The sequence below is a fragment of the Mustela nivalis genome (assembly GCF_964662115.1).
Source record: "Mustela nivalis genome assembly, chromosome: 2".
In the NCBI taxonomy this organism is placed as follows: domain Eukaryota; kingdom Metazoa; phylum Chordata; class Mammalia; order Carnivora; family Mustelidae; genus Mustela; species Mustela nivalis.
In genome coordinates, this window is record NC_139021.1 from 170,280,340 (window position 1) to 170,301,818 (window position 21,479).

Genomic DNA, 21,479 nt, shown 5'->3' on the forward strand with positions numbered 1-21,479 from the left:
CAACAGTTTCCACTGTATGGGACCTCACCCTTGAGGCTGGAGTAAGACAGACCCCTTCCCAGGTTGGGAGGAATGAATCAGTGGAGCCAGGACTCTGGGTTCCCTAGGACTGGGCTCTAATTATGCAAGTTGTGCCCCCACTTGTGTGGGAATGACATCCGTGCCCTTGCACGTATGTTGTTCCCCTCACTCACCCCGTTCCTGAGATTGAGGATGGGCTACAGTCTGGGTGGATGCCTTCAGTCAAGTCAGATGCGCTGTCCTGTCCACTGGAGGTCCTTTACTCCTCCCATCTCCACCAAAACCTTCCTGGCGTTTCAAGACTGTAAGCAGTCACATGGGTGAAGAGATGATTTCCTAATCCTTGTGGAAGCCCTAAGGATTTGCCTTTGTGAAAGAAGGAACATCCTGCTGGAGGGGTATCTGTCTGTGTGTCCCATTTTAAACCACATTGCTTTTGACTTCTCTTCTATGATGATTCCCAGGCAACCTCCTCTTGCCATCCTGACTTGTTTAAATTTATGGGTTGTTGGCAAGCAATTTTTTTGATGCTATTCTTCTCCTAGCCAGAGGCCAAGATCCTTTGTGGAGCAGTGCCTGAATTTAATAGATGTCATCTGGACACCAGGGAGGGGGCATAGAGAAGTACTGGGGGAAAAGTCTTAGAAGTGAGATTCTATCCCTAATGCTACCAGCTCCCAGCCTCTTCTTGATCCCTTTTAGGGCAACACATTCAGAGTAATTTTTTTGGTGGCACCACACCATATTGTGTATAGTACCTGCAGTTGTAGGACAAAGAGTACAGTATCTTAACCGACTTATGAACAGCCTAAAAAATACACAGTAAGCTCCCCTTTCAACTTCATCGTGAATGTCTCTGCATTATTGAGCTCTGCTCCTGGTTGTTTACGATGTCTGACGACCTGCCTGGAGCTTTTGCAATACTGAATGACCCTCCAGGAATGCTGATTCTACTCTTCTGTCTGGGGGAGGACCTGGTTCCCAGGCCAGGTTCTCAGGTAGACAAGACCATACCATCTCTTTAGCTTGGCAGATGAGGATTAGAGGGAGACTAGAAGTTGTGGAGTGACGCAGGGTTGCAAGTGAGACCCCTATATTCAGACCCCACTTATTCCACATCAGACTTCTGACCGAGCTGTCCCAAAGGCCATTCACTTGACTCCGTAAGACAGGCATCTCCTGCTTCTGCATACCAACTACGAAAAAGCCGTAGAAGCAGGTCTTGCAGGCTCTTAGAATAACATAACAAGTGTACCAGCTCTTAGGACATGCCAGGCCCATGAAGCCTGATGTGACTGAATGCTTCTGAAGCACGTGCTGTTTTGGTGCTGAGGATAAATGTAGGCACAAGAGGGACAGAGTCCACCCTGAGGTCTGCTCCTTGTTGAGGCATCATCAGAAGTTGCCCCCAGAGCCCCTGGGAAATAAAAACTCCCTCAGTTGTTGCATTCTTCCACCTTGGTGTGAACGATCTGGGTAGTGAGACTGCCAAAGAAAGCCGTGTTCAAGTGGGTGTTTTGTGGACAAGCCTGCCTTCGGAGTTTGGGGAGTTACCAGGCCTGTGGTTCTGACCAGAGTCTACATGCTGCCAGACCCATTTCTCTGCTTCTTCATCCTCACTCTGCCTGGTGACCAGGATCCTTCTGGTTCCACCTTCTCTCTCCCCTCTCCTCCTCCACTCTGCCCACCTAGTGGGATTTCTCATCACATTTTTATTCTTGCTCATTCAACATCTAGTTTTGTTCTGCCTCCCTTCCGACCACAAAGATCTACTCTACATCTCTGTCTGTGGGGCACAACTTCTGTGGGCTCCAGACAGACCAGAGTCTGAGCCTCTTACAGTTTAGAAGGAGGGGAAAGCAAAGGAAGCAAAGCAAAGGAATTTTAAATGCACCATAAGCTGGAGCTATTTAGAATAGCACAAACAGCCCTCAGTGCTCTGGGGATCAATGTTTTTAATTTGGTTCCTGATTTATTAAGAAAATATGTGGTCTCCGGGACTAAAAATAAAATAAAATAAAATAAAGGTTACCTAGGGAGATAGACTGGGACTGTCTTGTGGGTCAAGAGATAGTAATAAATTATTACCTTATGGGTAGTAGCAGCTCTTGGTAACATTATTGTGCACAACGGTCTGGGCTTTTGGTGCAAGAAATAAGTTAGGTCAGAGAAATGGACCTGAGTGCCCTAACGTATTGCCACAAGTAATTCCTGGAGCATTTAACCACAACCAGAGTAATCTAATCTGTTCACTGTGGTCAGGGTGGGCAGGTTGGGAGAATCAGTTTTAAAATCTTCGGGTTATGAGAGGTGACTGGTAATCAAACCTACCTGTCCTGTACAGTCCTTTCTGTAAACCTGGGGAGACTGAGGCCTGGAGCAGGGGGATGGCTGCCAGGTCATATGTATTCAGATCACGATAGAATCCAGGCTTTGTCTAGACCTCTTGGCGCCCCCCGCCCCCCTTCTGCCACCTCTTACTCAAGGTGGAGTTTGACTTTGTGAACCATTCCTATTGAATGCCATTAATTTTAAGCTCTTTCTAGATTATTGTGTGAAGTTATGAGTGTTCAGTATGAATTTACTTATTTTCCACTTGAGAGATCCTCATTTTCTGGGATACCCTGGGTGTTGACATAATGTTGATCAGGAGGCTTATGATGGTGATGACCGTGAACTGATGTAATCACCTGTTGGCAATTAACTAGGAAGAGGTGAGCTGGAATTCACACACAGCAAGTATTGGAAACATTTCCAGCAATGGATACTGTCCTTCAGCAATACCCAGAAAAATCAGATCTTACCATTCATTTGTGTTGGGAATGCTGGAGAAACAACTAGCCTTTGGCAGGGAATTTTATCCTCCTATATAATCCCACCACCTTCTTTCCCAGAGGATTGGTATTTTGGAATCCTTTTACAGTATTGCTTTCTGGGTTTTTGTTAAAAACTCAAACATAGAAATATGTGAAAATGATTCATTGAAAACAAGTCTGACACCAACACTATGTGATAAAACTTGCTAAGTGTCTAGGTTGGGGATCTCTAGTACTTGAACTGAAAGCAAGTATGACTGAGTTGACCAATAAGAACAGATTCAAGAGTTCACTGGTGATTTTTAAGTTTTTGCTTGGAATTGTGTTCTGCCCCTTTTAAGTCTCCTGTCCTGTTACTGGGAGACAAACTGGTGCCCTGCCTCCAAGTTCAGCAAGTTTGTTTTGACTTGCAGCCCATGATGGGAGTGAAGCTCTCATTATGTAATGTTAAACTGGGCCGGGAATGTCAGCCGGACTAGGCCTGCCAAAGCTTGAGGAGTTGGTTGGGAATGGGCTATGTTTAGTATGACTAATCCAACTTGGCTGAGTAAAGGGGTGGGTGGGTGTCTCTCTGAGAGGGAGGTATAACTAGTGCTATTTCGAGTCTTAGTACTTAGTATAAACTCTACAGACCACCCCCCCACACCCCCCCAAAAAGTTGAGCCTTATAACCAACTAGTAAAATCAGGTCTCTTGACTGATACCCAAGATTGCTATAGAAATCTGTGGTCAAGATCAAGATATATCACTTGCAATTAAGGAAATAACACTTTCGGTTTATGTGAAAGGCTGTTTCTTAAAGTAGCCTATCCTGCTTAAGTGCTGCTAGCAGGAGTACTTAGTAATTAAAACAATTTTACAAAGTAAACATTGGGTTCCTTAATAAAAATAGCAATAAATCCTAATAAAGATTTAAAGCAGAGGAGGAGGTAGGCTATTTTCCCAATAATGATTCCAAACTGTAATTGAAGGTCCATCTACTGACCTTGTTGGTCTTTGGGAACCTCTTTCTCCCTTTGCCTTCCTGGGTCCCCCTTTGAGGCTCTTGGCTCAGCTTCCTCTTGGTTCTTCTTAGGAGACAAAAGAATCCTATTTTTATGCAAATGTATTGGCGTTGAAGGTAGAAATAATCAGGAACCTTCTTTGCATGATCCTGAAACACAATGTGGTCCCCAACGCGCCCCCCCCCCCCCCAAAAAAAAGGTTTGCGTTTTGGTAGAGATGACAGAGCCCAGCCTCCGTCCTCCCTGAGGTAAAGTGGGGATTTGCTTTTGTTCCTTCTCTGATGAATGGAAGTAAAGTGTTCACTGAACCTGGAAACACCTCCTTTGTGTCCGGTGCTCTTCTAACACAGGCCGTTAAACTTGGGGCAATCACTCTTGGTGGGGGATTGAATGGGACCATTGTGGGGGGGAGAGGTTCGCACCGAAGCCACTGAGGCCACAGAGATGCCATTGTTCCTGAGTAATAAGAAAAGGAGGACGACTCTGGGGACCTCCAGGCATCCGTGTGGTCTCCACACTGACTGCTTTTCTAGGTCTGCGTTATCCACAAGAAACCCCAACCATAGAGCTGCGCGAGGTCGGCCTACGCAGGAAGCGCGGCAGAGCCCCCTGCAGTATGGACGGGGTGCCCCCTGAGTACGTCTAAATACCGGCCTTCGCTTCCTCCACTCTCGCAGAACGCTGGCTGCCCTAGGCCTAGCTATCATTTCTGCAGGGAGGTGGCTGTTTTCCTCCAGGCATCCAGTTAAAAGTCACTTCTTTCACCTTAGGAATAACAAACTCTCCCAGTTCCCTGCCAGTGACTTTTTTGTGTAACTTCCCTTTTGCCATCTGGTCTTTCAGAAGCACTTCTGATCCTAATTACAGCGTTCACCCTTTGTTTATTTAAAAATCAGAAAGCAGATAGGCTGTTTGAGGATTTATCTGTACTAATTGTGCCAACATACCTGCCAACCGTCCTCTCGCTTAGAAAAAGGAACCACCGCAATCCCTACTGACGCCATCATTTTACGCGCACAGGCACGCATGCGCACGCCACGCTACGCCACGCACGCCACGCACGCCACGCACGCCACCTTACCTGCTGTATTGACCAGAGAGGCAGGAGTGTACTTCTTGCTCTAGAATTGCCCCGCCGGCTTTTTTCCTTCCAGCCTCTGGAATTGATTTCAGGGGGATCTAGTCCTGGCGTCTGGGAAGAGCGAGCAGACCTGAGTGCAGATTCAGACTCTGCCACTTACTGACACATCCAGGGGAGATTATTTTATTCCCCCGGGAGCCTGAGTTTTGCCGTCTATAAAAATAGAGACTGGTATCAACATCAAGGAGTGAGTGTTGCCCGATTTAAAGGAGATGCATAGGAAAGGCTGGAGAACAAGTTAGGCATCTTGGGGGTGGGGGTGGGGGGGCATACAGCGGTCTGGGGGTATAAAGTGAAGCCCCCAGGCAGCTCCGGTAAACTAGAGGCTTAGATGCCATGTATCCACTGTCTGTCTTTTGAAACATAATAGATGTGTAGTTGGTTTTGCTGTTTTTTACCTATCCCTTTGATAATTTTGATATTCTAATTAAATAGCGGCTTACATCAGAATGTATACTATTTTATAGATCTTTCAAAAAGTGACTCTTGCTTGACGATTATAATAAATTAAATACAAATTAGCTTTGCTGTGCTTACACTTTGAAAATACACTTGTTGAAGCCGCTGAAGAGACAGGTTTAGAAAATGTTGAAAACATTAGTCTTCTCGTTTTAAAACAAGCATTGTAACTGTGGGCTTCTTCCCCTGAATTTAAGAAACACTTTTAGAGGAATCCGTTTTTATGATGTCTGAGTAAAGTATGTATTTTTAGAAAAATGTATCTTTTTAGGTAAAAATGAACTTTTGGTTGTTTCATGGGCTTCAGATACCTTTTTCATCTGACCATCACAGTCCGACAGCTGTAAAAAAAATCAGTTTTAGAAACTGTATTTAAAGAATTTATGATCCCAACATGTGTTTGAAATCTGTGGGAGGTGTTTTTTGTTTTTTGTTTTGTTTTGTTTTTTAAGAAAAAATTTTCCTCTTAAGTATTCAGTAGTAATGTTTTTATGTATCTATTCATGCAACAAGCATTTCTTGAGTGTCTACCTGGTGCTTAATTTGTTCTGCGTATTTGTACTTAAGACATGGCGGTAAACTTGGACTACACACATTTTTAGTAAAGGAAGCCCTTCTCTTTTCAAAGCTTGGCTGCCCCAAAATTACAGAGAAGGATGAAGTAGATTCTAATTGCTGATGCTTGAGCTCAACGTCCATATATTTTATCTAATTTATAGTTGGAAAAGCAGCTAAAAATGTTAAGAGCCCATGCTAGTCGTTGGAGCAGTTGTAGTTTATGTAGCCCTGGAATTAGGTTCGGTAATACCAGCAAGACCGATGCATGCTATTTGGGTCAAAGAGAAGAAATCCGAATTAGTATTAATTGGTATTCATGATCACTCCCTGAGCGCCAGTGATGTTTTGTCCCAAGCATAGACTAATTTGGCCAACTGTATGGGTCAAACAAAATAGCCAACAGCTCGAGTTATGGATGGTGTGAAAAACACAGCGTCTGATTGTTAACACCATGTTACCCAAGTCTGTGATGTTCTCTGACCTCTGGTGCAAATAGCTGTTCATCTTGAGATGATTTGACAGCATAATTTAGTATTTGGGATTCTTTTAAAACTACAAAAAAGGGGGTGATTAAAAACTTTTGCTTCTTCTCTGGCATATAAAGCAAGCTTTTCAATTGTATTTTTCAGGAGACAGAGTTATTGGAGTTGAACATTGGCCTGGGTAGTTATACAGAACTGGTTTCTGTTTGAGGTTACTGTCAAGGTAACCCAGGAGTGTATCTGTTAGCTGTTGGATGGTTGTAAATAATCATCGCCCTCTCAATTACAAGCTCCCTGAAGGCAAGGACTTTTGTGAGTGTAGTTCACTGATCTATCCCTAGTGCTTAGAACATGAAATAGACCCCAAAGCAGTGTGAATAGGAAGAAGGTTGGGAAGATTTCTACTATGTTCATGACAATTGCAGCAATAATTTCTCCTCCCTAAAGTTACTAACCCACCAATATTGAGTAAATTCTAAATCCGTCGAGTGTGTTTTTCTGTCTGTAAAATGAGGCTGTTGTCATGTAGGACTTTATTTGATTATGAGCAATAGTCCTGCCTAAACTTCCTTGAAGAAAGGTGCTAGACAAAAACAAGATGATTGGGGCGGGGGGGGGGGGCGGGGACCACCGCTGTCCTGACTGTACTAAGATGCGTGGTTGCATTTGAAACAAGTTTCACAGTCTGCTTTAGGCAGGGATTGCAACATGCTTTCCATCTGTGCGAATGCGGAGGGAGCAAGCTCCCACTTCCAGCTCTGCCGCACTGGTCTCTGCACCGCGGCAGGAACATTGGCTCCGCGCTTCAGGAGACAGCCCATGGGCGGAACTGTGGTGCAGGCATGACATAATTTAATTTTACTTTATTATTTGCTGGCTGTGCCCATTGTATGTTAGCCTCTGGGTGTGTTTACAAGTTGCTTAGTAAAGAGGTAGAGGCTGTCTTGTCTATAAAATCTATCTTGTCCCTGTAAGGGCCCAGGTATGTACACATACACACACACACACCCCTTTCTTCTTGGCATCCAGCACCCGTATGGGGCCAGGGGTGAAACGATCAGCATCCAATAAGTGATTTGAAGGGCTCTGAAGGACTTGATTTCCTTTAATATTTCCTCCCCTTAGCCCTGTAATTACCTGTGACACCTGCATGAAGCTTGAGTGTGTCGTGCACCTATCTTCTCAAAAACGCCCCTGTACTGTGCTTACTTAGTAGAGTTTCAATCCACTTACAGGGTTTGGGTGACTTTCCCTGTCACTGTTGCTAAACTTGCTGTGAAAGCAAAGGTTTAGAGTCCACGAAAACATCATTTATTTGTTAAAGAAAACCCAGGGATTTCAGAGGATCATGCTGTCCTGTCCTTTCCCCTTCCTCTTCCCTCTAATGTTTTGGTAGAAGGTTGTCTTTATGCAGAGGTGAGCAATATGTATTTTAAGCATATGAGGTGATAAAGGAAGGTATCCATAAATTTTGATCCTTCTTTTTTTTTTTTTTTTAAAGTCTCTTTCCTTTATTATGCTTTTCTGGTAAGCTTCTGTGTGTCATTGCTATTGAGAAAATGATTTCTTCCCCTTCCCATCCATTTCTTAATTTCAACTCTGGGTTCTAGCGGAGAGTCACAGTTCTCTGTAAAGCAGAGTCCCTTATTTTTGTCATATTGCTGCAGTAGTACTCAATTAGGGGCCATATGGGTGACAGGAGTCTTTTGGTTCTATAATGGGAAACCAGCCCCAAGTGTTGGCCATCCAGGTCTGCCTTGTCAGGCCAGTGAAACCCTGACAGCGTCTGTATCTGTCTCTGTAGTTCAGGGGAGGAAACATAACCAGCCTGTCCTTTTCTAGCACAGAAGTGCAAAAATCCCCATTAAGTGCATTATTTTGAAATATTTTAATTTCGACCAGATCCACAACTTGTAATTCATGAAAGCCTGATGTACTTGTTTAGTTTTGCCCCCCACCTCCCAGTACTTGATTAACTGGTCATGGCTGTGAAAAGCTGAATCAGAGGGAACAGGGCATCCCCCCTTCTAAGGAGGGCTGACCTGGGCTGGAAGCAGTGGCTGGGTAGATGCTTTCTCTTCAGGGAGGCTCTGTCTGGCTGGCAACTTTGCCTGGAGAAAGGAGCTATGCCCCCTTTAGAACTTGTGACCCTTCATTCTTGTTAGTCCTTGCACACACTTCTAGTCGCAGAGAGTTTTGTGGTTTCTCTTCTTTCCTACCAGCGTTTAAGGAAACTAAAACTAATTTCCTTTGTTCCCTATTGTCCAAATTAGAGAAGCTAGAGATGAATGATGCCATTACGGGCGTCTTAAACCCAAGGATTTCTACTTCACTTGGGCTGAGGATCTCTTTTTAAGAGGAAGAAGGAACTAAATAATTGAGTCAGATATTTTAAGACGTTAAATCTAAAACTCAGCCTTTTTAGAATCATATGTAAAGCTAGCCACATAGCCTCGAATTTCCCACCATGATTCCACCTTTCAAACCCTGGGATGGCCATCAGAGTGGATTTAGCTTGATCATCAGCTGTTACAGGTCAAATATGGTCTCAATAGTTTTTAAAATTTTAATCATGACCTCTCTAATCCTATGAGTTTTCAGAAGGAAATCCTGATGAGCAGTCCCGGAATTGCTTTGGCTGGTAACATCTTCTTTATTGACAGTATCCCCAGCTGAATTCTCTTAGTTAATATGTTTGCTTTGGCATCTTTCATTCATTCATTCATTCATTCATTCATTCTTTTTTTAATCAGGAATGTTATCAATAGGTCGCATGGTTGGGGGAAATGGTATTTGTTGTATAGCATTTTCCCAAGGAGTACTTTAGAGAGTTTTCCTCTAATACCAAAAATGGAGTATGATTCATATTCATAGGACATGGTATCATTGAGATTTGTGTATGGGAGGTGTTTGTTGTTGTTATTTTAATTGGCTGCTTTGCATGTCCTAGGAATTGCAGTTGATACTCTTTCACATCCTGATCAGAAGCCCTGACTTTCTGGTCCTTAGCAGGGAATCCATCCCTTGGTAACTTGTGGGCACCCTTAGCGGAGGCAATGATGTGTGGTCTTGCGAGAAGTCATAGCGTTAGCAGGTCTGTGTTTTCTTCCAGTGTGGAGCTTTGTCATTTCTAATGATGACAATCCATCAGTCCACACGGTGCAAAATGAAGATAAATTGAATTAATATATGTGAGTTAAATGACTCATTGATATAATTATACTGCGAGGATTTCTTTAGAATAACCTAACACGTTTAGTGGTGTTAATTGTAACGGCTTTGCATGGGAGCATTTAATTTCATAAGCAAACAGAATAATTTATTAATTCTCAAAAAGCTATTTCAAGGCCTGGCCAGAAAGGGAGAGAGAGTGCATTTAACTTAATGTTGACTGCAGTGTTAGTATGCTTTGCCTCATCAAACTGGAAATTGCTAAGGAATTTTTCCCCCCCAATCCAACTTTTACTGGTCCATAGCCAAGATGTGCTCAATTCAATAGTGCATCAAAATGAAAGTGGGAAGTGGGTCCCATCTAGTAAATCTTAATAAGTTCTTGAAAATTGAAGAGCACTGAATAATAAAACAGTTCTAATTGCAGTTAAAACTGTATTGGCGGCGGATATGGCTGAAGAAGGATGATAAAACATCCAAGGAAGAGCATCGGATGGTAGCGGGAGGAAGGGTAATAGACAGATTAAATGCAAGACTCCATTCAAATATTTTGTGAAATGTAGGCATGCTGTGTAAACCCATTTTTTGCTGAAAAGCATGTTTTCTCTCATGTCAGAGATGATCACAGGAATCCTTTTAATATTCATTTAAATAGTTTTTAATTGGCTTCAGAGAGTTTAAAGTTCAGCATGGAGGTGAGATCTAAGCGTACTAATTAGATCGAATGCAGTTTGACTCAAAGAGCAGACTGGATAATTAAGGAATCCCATACCAAATATACGTTTTGAAAACACTCTTTTCACATCCTTGAGGTAAGAATGGTTTTCCTGAAAAATTCTCCCATTCTTTTCCAGTGGAAATTTTTCTTAGACACTGATCATAAGACGTCGCATAGCCCGTTGGAAAATGACAATCCGTTTTTTCAGAGCAAACCTCTCGTTTGTTTGTCATTTAGCCAACACCCTGTGTTCAGGTTATTCTAAATTTTTTCCCCCCATCCAAGTGGAATTTTGACTTGCATGGGCGTTGTGATGAACACAAGTTGTATCTTGTGTGTGTGCCCCCCCCCATAAGTTGTTTGATGCTGTTGAAATGGAAGGCTGAAGTAGAAGGGGGCACTTAAGCAGTGAAGGGTTTTTCTTTGTAAATAATAGATCAAGAGCACTGGATCTGTATCTAATGGAGCTGTGTGCGGCCTCCGTTTCAAGGACAGCGCGTGGTTTTAAAAACCACAACTACCGACCATCCCGTCCGCAACCTGTGGTCAGTTTGTGTGTGTGTGTGTGTGTGTGTGTGCCCGCGCGTGCACTTGCCTCTTGTGATTCCCCCCACCTTATCCCCTTAAATGATTTGCTTTAATGTCATACTCTATTTCATAAATCTAAATAAAACCTTAATAACATCACACACACACACACATACACACAGAGAGAGAGAGAGAGAGAAAGAGATCCTTAGCGATACCCGTCTTTTATAATTATGGAATGATTTAGGGAAGTTTGGTCCTGTTTTACTAAAATATTTGAACGAATCTCTTTTACTATGGTATGCTCTACTAAGAAAATCTTGGTGTATGTAGCTGACATCAGTGCAGAAATTAGTTTATCATGAGAGCAGAGATTGGATTGGTTATGTTTACAAACATGTTATCTTGATAGTTTAATGAAAAATTTAATTTTCCATGTTCCCCCCTTCCCCTTTTTGAGTTTATAAATCTGCTCTTGTATTTGCTGGTTTGAATCTACATCTTAAAACCATAAATTGAACACTTGAAATGTTATTGGGGAGATTTCATACAGTTCTTAAAAGTATAATAGGGCTTTGTTCCTCCTGAATTTGAATTAGTTTTTTTTTTTAATCACTTGGAATCTAAACATTACACCTAATTACTATTTTCCCTTCAATTGTAAAAGTACAAGCATACACTAGTATCTTAAAATATTTTGTCTCTGTCAAAGGCTGAAAATAGAAAAATAAACACTGCATGTTTAATGTCAAGTAGGAGTCCGTAGAAACAAAATAGAAATAAAAGTACAGATTAAATCGGGAGATTCCTTTGCTTATTTCTGAAATAATTGTTTATAAAATCACAAGATAGCTACTCTAAACTGGAAGTTCTTTTTTAAAAAGTGCATCCTATGAATTTGGACCCTTTTTGAAAAGGGTTAAAATTCATTTCCTTGTGATAAAATAGGTTTCTATTTCAAAAATTGATTTTTGACACAAACATTTTAATATTTTTATTACGTGCAAAAATATATGTTGGAAGCTATAATCCTAATGCACGCTTCCTTTAAAGAAAATCATTAGTCTTCTCAAATGTAAGCGCAAAGTTGATCCATTTTAGCCTTCTTGTCCATAAATCGTTGATTATTGGTTTTGAAGGAAAGTGCGGCACCAGTGTGTTTTGAATTTTAACTTTGAAATCATAGAACATGTACAACATGTTCATTGCAGTCAAATCACAGGCAGGGAGAACCCATTTGAAATAATTTTTAAAGCATTCCTGTCAGGGCATTATTTATAGGAATGATAAGTTTCAGATTTTAGGTTTGAGAAAAGTTGAGGTTGGCCATACTTCAAATCTTCAATTTAACTGCTTTGAAAGAATGGCTTTGCTTGTCTTCAGGGGGAAACAAATAACTTAGGGGACATCAGTTCATTCTTTCGCAGTCTTTCATCCTTAAGTATAACAAATTGTTTCTTTTATTAATGTACTACTTGCTCTGTGGAACCAGTTCTTAGGGGAAAATAATCAGGAAGATCTGCTTTGCTTCTCAGATGCTACAACCTGAAATACGTTAGTACCTTCTCTTGAAGGGATTTTCTTCTCTCTCTCTTTTCCCTTTCTCAACAAATATAGTAGCTCACATAATAGAAATTGCAGAACAGGATACAATGAGATTTCTTTCCCCTTTTTCCCAGCATGTTTTGGTTGGCTAGGAGAAGCCAAGGTACTGGAATATGATTATCCTTATTTAAGGGAAAAAAAATGATATAATTTGTCATCTTACCAGCTCTCGGCATTCTGTGTGGTGCGCGCTTAGTCAATGCCGGGAAAACAGCAGACTGACAGCTAATAGATATCCCTGCCCTCAATTGTTTAGACATTTTTGTCTTTTGTGACATTGAAGAAAAGACAAGGAAGGGAATGGAAGCAACTAAAAAATGTCAAAAGATCAAAAAATCAATGGGCCGCAGGAATGCGATCTGTTTACTGGGGGGGTGGCTGCTCTTTCTGTTTCGCCTGAAGTCCGAGGTGGTGTCTAGGGCAGGCTCGGGAGCCGTGTCCCCTCCCTCCCTGGGAGATGTGATACCGGTGCCTCGCCCAGCGGCCACGCCGCGTGCCTGCTCGCACCGCACCCCTCTGCCCCCATGAATAAGTAATAAAATAAATAACCGCTTTCCTTTTGAGACTGTAAAAACCAAGTTTTTGGTGCTGTGTCTTCTCCGTCCATCTCCGACTGTTTCCAGATTCTCTGGGCTCAGCCCAGCAGATGGGTTATAGGATTTATTCGCGGGCGTTTCAATTTTTCTGTGCAAGGGAGGACACTTGACATTTTTATTATTTATTTATTTGATTTTGGAGGGAAAAAAGTCAATAAGAGTGGAATGGGTGATAATTAGGTGGGGCGCGTCAGGCAGATGAGTAATTGTTTTGTCCCAGGCTTGGACTGTCTGGACAAGGCTTACAGATGTCTTGGGGTGGTCAGTGTTGGGGCCATGGAGATTTTATTTGAAAACTCGTTTCTTAGAGAGGAGGGGGGTATGTGGGTAGTAAGACGATTGTAATTTACTAGGGACGTAGAGTGTTGGTTGCTTTAAAGCTTTCGTGTTTTGAACAGTAGACCTCATTTACCTTTTCTCTTTCTTTTAAAAAAACTTTCCAACCAGTTGGTTGTCTGGGGTGTGTGTGTTTGTGTTGTTCATGTGTGTTCATCTACACATTTGCCTGGCAAACAGTGACAGCCCAGGAAAATGGATGGACCCTACAAGGCAAGGCTGCAATCTGTTGGGGGAATTTTTTTCCCCAAGCCTTGTAGTTGCTATTTGATAATAAGTGTGGTCCAGGCTGCATATTTTATAAACTTTCTATTAAAGTTGGGACATGTTATCATAAAACTCAATTGCGATACTTTGTATTACGCTCTGGGATTGAGAGATAGACATAGGATTAAAAAAACAATTTCTAGGCATTTCTAGATGATAAATTTAATTCTCTTTGCTATTTGGAGGTCTTCTTTGAAAATGCAATTGTAATGAACGCATTCAGAACTGGAGAATAGATTTACCCTTGGCTTCAAATAGTCGACGTTATCAGGCGCTGTCATTCGTTCCTTCCTATTTTCGGGCTGCTAATTGATGTTTTTGATGTCAGCAAGAAAATTGAAGAAAATGTCATGTGTGAACCAGTGCGGAAGTTAATAAGATTGACTTCGTTGACAGAATTTACAATGAGAGCAGAGACTGCATAATGGGACCGCTGCGAATTCTTTGGAGTCAAAATTGACACCTCACGCTAGGCCAGTGGTCGATAGGAGAGATGGAACATTTGGGAAAGTTCCTAATCTCATTTTTCCCTCCTTACCTTTTGGTCTCCGATGGTTACTTAGTTTCACCAGCAGCTGTTTATTCAGGGGGCTCTTGCTTTGGACCAAGCCGGGGCCTTAGTTCAGGCTCCCAGTGCCACCAACAATGCTTATTTTTTATGCTGTTTTGAGTTTGAAAGCAAAAGAGTCTTAAAAAGGTTAGATTAAGATGTGTCTTAAGGAAAGATATACTAATATCGGTCAGGGTCATTGCAAATGCTTGGGTTATGTGCAATAAAGCCGAAACGCAAATCCCTCTTTGAATAAAGAAACCAAGTTGGCACTAAGATCAGTCTTCGAGCGTAACAGAAGGCTATAACTTGCAAGCAAAAATAATAATAATAATAATGACATTCTTGGCCCCACGTCCCCAACCCCCAAAAGAGACATTTTAGCCATGGTGTCCCTTCAAGTTTTTTTGGTAAGTTATTGAAAGTTTGATATAATAGTTTAATTTTCCAGTAATGTGGCAAAGTTTATTGGATTTGTGTGTATAATTATGGATTGGATTAGTTGAGTTTGGTTCAGTGCATCTGATTATCTTCTGGCCTTTAGGGAAATGCGCTAAAACCCTAATATGTCCAGTACCCCCAAGCGGCCTCTTTTTGAAGGCGCCGCACAAAATGTGATCTCGACCAGCGCTCGGCCTCCAAGGATCTTCAGTGAGAGACATTATTCTTGGAATATCCAATTAATTCCACGGGCAGTGATCAGTTAGCGCTTCTTCTTCCTTTCTCGCCATTTGAAATGCTAACACAATGAATATTTTCTCATTGGTCTGTGTCCCTCGGCTAAGCTGTTGCCGCGGGCTGAGAATTTCATCGACTGATGAGACCAGAGGCCCCGCCAATAAAAGGTTACAGTACGTGATTTGCATGCCAAGTGGGGTTTGGTTTCATGAACTTAAAAGTTCTTTAACTTTTATTTGACTTTTTTCTTTTGTTCAAAGTAGATTGAGGGGTGAGTATATTTGTGAGTGTTTAAAGTATGAAAATTGCTAGGGACAGTAGGTCACAGCGATATTTTGGCCTATCCTCACAGAGACCGTGAAGATGGCCTTTGTGTTACCAGCTTTTATGGAGAGGAACCAGATCAACTCTCTAAGATCAGGTCTACGGGAAAGCATTTTTTCAAATCTTGTGATTTTGTGTTGAGTCCCTCTAGGGTCCTTGAAGAGCTTGACATTTGGGGGAGTAATAATGATAGAGTATCTTGTGGTACTAATAATCAGCTTTGGCATTATTTGAAATGACTAGAGAGCCATTGAGTAGGGCATTTGGAAGAGGAAGGAATGTCCTTTTCTTTGGAGTGGTTGGTAATCAGAGTCTTGGGTACCAAGAAAACAGTACATTCTAGAGGAGTATTCAAAGGCAGACCTCTTCTGTTTTCAAGGGTAGGTTGGAAATTGTTACAGAATATTGAGTTGCATTGAGCACAAGAAAATGTACAGCAAAAACAAACAAACAAAAAGCTATCTGCATGACTTTTGCCAGAATAGATTATAGTGGATTAGGTCACTGCTTATTAAACCTAGTTTGAGAACTCGTTCTCAGTGAGACAGAGCCCCATGACATCCGAGGCCAACAGCACTGGCACATATGTTCAATTGGCTAAATGTTTGGCTTAGAAAAATAACACCTGATGGTGTCACCATATCTCTCTCGTCTTCTGGAATTTTCCAGACTTGGATTTTATTAAGTGAAGGTGCTCCTTGTTGATTTAAAGCCATAATAGATGTCCCCTGATCTAAAGAGTACTGGTTGACACAAAAGGGGAAGGAGTATAGTATAATAAAAATACTGAATCCCTTCTCTAAATAGGGGGAAAAGGGATTGAGGTAAAAAGAAAGAGTCAGCCTTCACACCACAGTTATCTTAGAGGAAGGGTAATATGATTGGAGACTTGACATATTTCAACCGAATGAAAAATCATGATACCTTTACCAAAATTGTTAGCAAAAGGGAACTGGCAGGGGTAGGAGTGGAGAGCATTTCCCCTCTTCTCCCCCTCCCGCCCTCTTCCTTCCTTCCTTTCCTAGCTGTCTGTGAGGAGCAAAGCAGGTGGCTCCCTGTGGCTGACTTTTCATGACAACATGCCATTAGAAATTGCCGTCCTGTTGATCAATCCTCTCGACATGACAGATTTGCCGCAAGGCCTGGCTCTTTGAGCGCCAGCACTGTGGCTTTTCCCTCCTTTTTTCCTGCACTAATTGGTGAAAGTTTTTTTACTGTGCTAGTGGCAGAGGAAATTCTTTTGAACGTTGTCACAATCAAGTGTTGACTTCTTTAGAATTGCAAGTAGGTTAAGTGAGTATCAACATTGGGGGGGGTGGGAGGAGGGAAAACACTAACGCAAAGTTACTACTACTTAAATTTTATGATTACAATCAAATTGGAAAACAAACTAATTGGAACACACACTCACTAGAATGCAGACAAGTGTTCAAATTATGGTCCTTTTTAACTTACGTTATGTTTTGTTATTTTGGGGTTGGGGCAGCCCTGACGTCTGGAATGGGGAAAACACATTGTAATGTTGATTAAGTAAAACATACCCATTGTAACTCCTTAGTTTCTTCCTATATGAATGGATTCAGAACAGCAGTACCACAAACATTACATAACAGTGCAAATCAAAAGGAACACATAAAGCTTCTATTAGTAGAGTGTATTTTCCTCTGAACTATTGACATTTCTTCTGTCCAAAATCAACATACAGAGAGTAACCTCTTGGCAAAGGATTTGTTCTCAGATACTGATTCTTCACTGAGGTATCAAGATGCAATTCTGCTTAAATATTGCTGTTCTGGTCATATATGTGGGTTGTTTTTGTTTGTTTTGTTTTTTTTTTTTTTAAACCTAGAATGTAATAACCTTTCATATTCTTTAAGACCAGACTTCTCAGTGAAACTGAGAATCATCACAGTTTACCTTTCTTTTTAGAGAGAATTCAAATCTGAAATGTCTTTTTTAATATGAATGATTTGAAATATTTACTGAAGGAATTTGTAAAATTACTGTGTGCTTAAAGACATATTCTTTGGTGATTTAAAAAAATTGGTAGGTTAAAAGTTTTGCTTCACTAGATTGAGAGAGAATGTATTTAAAATTCTCATGTCAGAGAAGCTGTCTGGTACATTCTGATTCTTGACTCTGTACCGTTTGAGATAATTCCTAATTGAAAACAAAGTAACAGAGGGCATGAAAGCCTATAACTTTACCCTGGGTTTTTGGTAACCTATCAGGAAGAAATCCTACACAAAGATAAGGATTTTGTACTGACTCATGCTAAAAACGTAGAAACCTTGTATATAGAAAGGAGGCTACTTCTGTTCCCTAGTAGATATTTACTAGGAGAAGAGAATTGTAGAATAAAAGTTACTAATATTTTTAACTGAATTTCTACTTAATTATTTTAGTTTTAAGGACAAAATGGAAAGGAGAAAGAAGACAGTAAAATGTTGTCCAGAATTACCTGGCCCTGTAGCCCGTCTTCGCCACCACAATTGTTCCGATTGTTGGGTTTTTGGGAGAGAAATGCAGAAACCCCTATTGAAAGAAGCATCAATTCGTATAATTAATTTTGCCATTGTAAAAATCATTTGTAAAATTTGCATTATTAACATTATCAAGTCACTAGTTGGTAAGACATCAGACATGACGAGAGTGAAGGGCAGCTTAGGGAGAGCTGGGCTTTAAACCCTCAGTAGATCCGAGTTAGGATCAAAGGCGCTTGCTTTATGTGGCTGTGCTAGACTTTGAAGTCCTGACTGCACCTACAGCACTCATTTCGTCAAGTTCACTGGTGTCTTAATAGCAGATCAATAAGTTTCAAAGTCGGAGAGTTAATTTGATACTAGTGCTGATGCGGTCGTGCTGGGGAAGCCGAGAGAGAGGCAGAGAAAGCTGCCTATTACCAACTCTGGTACAGAGCGCACAATGATGCAGATTATGGGTATATCTGTGACCCTGAAAACACAGGCTCTGGTCAGGAGTGGGCAAGCTGTGGATTAATAAAGCAAGGAATCCTGAATTTAGACATCATGGGTTATTTGGAAGCTAGTTCACGTTGAAAACCCTTCAGTTGGATACAGACGTCTGTGTGCCCCATATGTCTGTTTGGTATAGATAATAAACATATGACAAGAGAAACGCATGCACACACCTTTCTGAAATAAAAAGGGATCTGCATAAGGACCACAGTAGATTTTCTGGGGTGATGTGGGGTGAAAAAAAGTTACGAAATATGTTTGTGGTTTTTGAAGGGAGTTTTGAACATTTGTTTGCATCATGGGGGGGGGGTTATACTGATTTTTTTTTTTTTCTTTTAAAGTAGCATTGGAAATAGCTCCTTAAGTGAATAATATCTAGGTAGTAATTATTTGGTACAAGTCCATTTTGATCTACTTAAAAAATTTTAAAAATGACCTCTTCAGGAGAAGTCTTAGCCTCAAATTTCTTCCCTTCTTAATAGCATAACTTAATGTGCGTGCAAACACATGGATTCTTTCTTTCTGTCCTGTTTCTCCAATCCCTTAAAAGATTTTTGCCTCACGTCTCCACATTTGTATATGATACATTTTTATTATATATTCCAAAGGTCTGTTGGGCATAAAGAAACCAATAGGTAAAGGTGCTGGTAAATTGAAATAAGAAAAGTTGGGCCAAGGGGGAATGTTTGTGTGAATGTTGGGGGTTTTCTGTTTGTTTTCTTTCAGTGGTTTTGCTTAGGTCCTTTTTACGGAATGAGCGTAAACATTGTGGGGTGTGTGGTAGAGATGACATCAGTGGCTATTACAGGAGGGGATTTGGGGAGGGTGTGTGTGTGTGTGTGTGTGTGTGTGTGCAAGGGGAGGGTGTAAAGATCCAGAGTTCAAAGATGCAAATCGCGAGAAAGAAGAAACCTTAAAAAAAAATTTTTTTTTAATAAGAACTTTACCATCTGTATGTACAGCACCAGCTTCCCAGCATCGAAGGTCAGATTCACACCCTTTTCGAACAAAACTCTAATTTAGAATGTTCATCTAAGGGTTGATAATGGTATTAGAAGGCCAGTGGGGTGGTCAGTGGGTGTTGTAGATTAGCTCAGTGGCCATTACGGCTTTACCTAGACCCCCACGATTCATTGGGTAAGATTAACCATCACATCTGTCATTTTATCCCTTTTAGTTCTCCCCTTTTTACCACATTTAAAATATGAAAAGGGGGTGGAAATACCATCTCGAAGACAATTTATATGGAGCAAGCCAATGAAGCACGCGCTTGCTAAAACGTCTAGGAAATCGCCATGTAGCTCCATGTGTGTATTTGTGTCTAATATAGTTATACATGATATAACTTGGCGTGACATATAGATGTTGAAATGATTTTGGTGAATTCAAATAATTTGGTTATGCCAGGTAAGCTGCAAGTTTTTGAACTTAATTCCTTTTCCTTAGTCTTTTGCCTATGTTGTAGAGAAAGTTCTGTTTTCATAATCTTGGAAGACATTTTTCTGCTACTGGGTTGATGGTTCAGTTCCTGAGGCTTCTTAATTGCTGGTGAAACTTCCGTGTCAACTTTGCGGCATCACAAATTAGATAATCTTGGTTTCTTAGGAGTGTCATGGGTCCTCTCTTTATAATGGTGATTCCAGATATGCAGTGTGTGTGAGCAGGCTTTCGTGGAGTTGTGTTGTTTCCTGCGTGTTTATTACAGAAAGATGTCACTGCAAAAGGGAATGTAAGAGTTTCTGTAAATGTAATGGTTCATCCTGAATAAAGTGAGAGAGACAGTGCTTGGAATCTGGGGAATAGAGGTGGAAGGAGCCGAGCTGATGAAGGTGTTTCTTGTCAAATTTGTGTAGGAATTATTTACCGTGCTGTCTTTCTTGGGCTGCTACAGTAAAAGTGAAGACATGGAAAATTATCCCAGATGGGACGAATCGCTTGTTCTCTGTTCTTTTTTTTTTTTTTTTTAAAGGAAAAGATTTCAGGGAAAAAAAAAGTCGTCTTTTTCTTTAGAACAGTATGAATAAAATCTGGACAGCTGTCGAAAAAGATATGCCGTCTGCATTTTTTTTTTTTTAAATTTCTAGCCGCCACCATAACTAAATAGCTTGAATAGTACATCTTTTTTTTTTTCCCCTTCATACATAATGATCTCTACTTCATTAAAAGCGTATTAATCTGGTTCCCAGTCTCTTGGGAGACACCTTAAGATGATGATATTGTGGGTTTTTTTCCCCCCGAATTGTTTAAAAAAAAAAATTCTAGCAGATTTGGTCCCTGTCAGTCAGAAATAATTGTGTTCTTAATCTTGTCCCTGATGGATGACTCGGAGTTCAGCAACGGGCCGGCTCCAATGACAAATACAATATTAATATTCATTAACTGCTTTGACAATGCTAATTTTGATGCAGTAGTAAAGGGCCTTCCAAAGTTAGCGGCCAAAGCATCAGAGCTGCGCAAGGTGGCAAGATAATTTGTGCTGGTTTGCTGAGCTGAAGGCTTTTAAAGTCTATAGCAAAAAGCTAGGTACCACAAACAAAAAAGAGAAAGGGAAAAAAGTTCTGAAGCATTGGAAGGCAGGGCTGCGGAAATAATACGATCACAGTCCGCTAAAAAATTTGACACCTCTGATGCAGTTTCTTTGAGTGAAATTTCTACAAAGTTGCAACAAAAAAGCATAGCATGGTAAGTCAGCACATTCTTGATTTTGTTTAATCTTTTTGATCTTTTCAATTATCGCTATTTGAAGATCAATAGTCATTTTTTCCTACTATGCTTAGAAGACGCGCAGCGGTGGTTTAATATGTGTTAGGAGCATTTGCTTTAAAGGAACACATCCACAAGTTTCGGTAGTTTTTTTTTTTTTTAAGTTAGTCATGAAAAATGTTATACAGTAAATTGTTCTGAATTCCTTTACATATTGGTGTTTTTAATGGTCTATTTTGGCTTTTGTATTTACCCCCACCAAAAAAAAAAAAAAAAAAAAGAATTCAGCAAGATAATTAAGCTCTGGATGTTGTCAAGAATTTTGAGGATACTTTCAGCAGGCAGAAAACTTCGGAGTGAAGTGGTCCTCTAACTTTATCTAAATTCAGCCAGTTTCCCCCCCTTTCCTTCTCTGAGTGGCATCAGATAGCTATTAAAGCTTAATTTCACTAGAAAACTGCAGAGCATTACTTTCGCCAACTTAGGTGAACTTCTTTGGACTATTGAAATTGCCTTTATGTTTGCCAAGTTGGCAAACAAAATA

At 40.8% G+C, this 21,479-nt stretch overlaps 1 protein-coding gene and 1 long non-coding RNA gene across 51 annotated transcripts in view; one reads left to right on the forward strand and one right to left on the reverse strand.

Annotated features, from left to right (window-relative positions):
• Window positions 1-4,843, reverse strand: part of LOC309860013 — a 5,825-nt gene extending 982 nt beyond the window's left edge. The window contains exons 1-3 of the long non-coding RNA XR_014309093.1: window positions 4,789-4,843; window positions 3,823-3,926; window positions 195-387 (exon numbers count right to left, since the gene is read on the reverse strand). This is a non-coding gene — a long non-coding RNA (uncharacterized lncRNA). The remainder of the gene's footprint in view (window positions 1-194; window positions 388-3,822; window positions 3,927-4,788) is intronic.
• TCF7L2 (transcription factor 7 like 2) overlaps window positions 1-21,479 on the forward strand; it is a gene marked incomplete at its 5' end in the record, with an annotated part of 195,373 nt that overhangs the window by 133,650 nt on the left and 40,244 nt on the right. The window lies entirely within an intron of this gene.